Below are 1,091 nucleotides of genomic sequence, written 5' to 3' on the forward strand. Positions count from 1 at the left end.
AGCCATATTGCTGCTGTCGAGGGATTGTGACGTAAAGAGGCGGGCTTTGATCCTCCTAGCTAACAGCTACAGTGTTCCAGCCTATCAATCAAGTCAGCTGTGCCTCTCATTGGAAGACTGGTATTCAAATATCTTCGAAATTGCCACATTAGAAAAAATTCCACCCCCCATACAGTGTGTGCCAATCGAGAAATGAGCTATCCAGACTACACTCGTCCTTTGTATCAGGCTGTAAACATGTTTATTTCTGCTGTAAAGATCGTCTTTTTTGAAGTGGTGTGTATGTGGTTCCCAGTACATCCGGAGCCAGCCTCAAGCGAATCCTCGATGAACTGCAGTTTTCAGCACTTCCGCATTAGACTCATATTTAGACCGGAGGTTGCCGCTTGGTTTCTACTGACAGGGTCAGATAGGTCAGAATGAAAATCTAAACCTTGCTTACTTTTATTTTTTTTGCAATTTACAGGAAATTAACCTTTAAATAAGGTTCTATTTTGCAATATGACAACATTAAAGGTTACATGAAAAAAGGGGACAGATTAATTGATTTCAGTAAATATATAAAAATATATTTCAGTATATATTCAGTAATGCTAGTATGTTTTTATCATTTGTATTGTACATTCTTTTACATCTTCCTGCCCTGGGACCACAGATGAAAATTTGCTTATTTTTTGCATGGCCCCTGTCAAATAAACTAATGAATAAATAAATGAATAAATAAATAAATAAATAAATAAATAAATAAATAAATAAATAAATATCATAAAATATATTTTAAATACATGCAACTAATACTGTAGGCTATGGAGAATTGTATGTGACACATTTCAGTTGCATTACTTTCTGAATACTAAAATAAATATAGGCAGAAAAAATAGGAACAGAAAATAAAAACAATGTCACTGACAGTTAAAAGTTTCTTCCTGTTTCTGTTTCTGCTAAAGCAGCGCGCGCAGCCGGCCTGTAGAGCGAGACAGGGAGAACAAGGCAGCCCGCGAGCACCAGCCCGACTGAGGGTAACATCACGTGGTGACACATCTCTACAACTGACGTCACCGTCCCCATCTCTAAGCAACCCCTCCATCAGC

Source organism: Notolabrus celidotus, chromosome 10 (assembly GCF_009762535.1).
Source record: "Notolabrus celidotus isolate fNotCel1 chromosome 10, fNotCel1.pri, whole genome shotgun sequence".
NCBI classification, from domain to species: domain Eukaryota; kingdom Metazoa; phylum Chordata; class Actinopteri; order Labriformes; family Labridae; genus Notolabrus; species Notolabrus celidotus.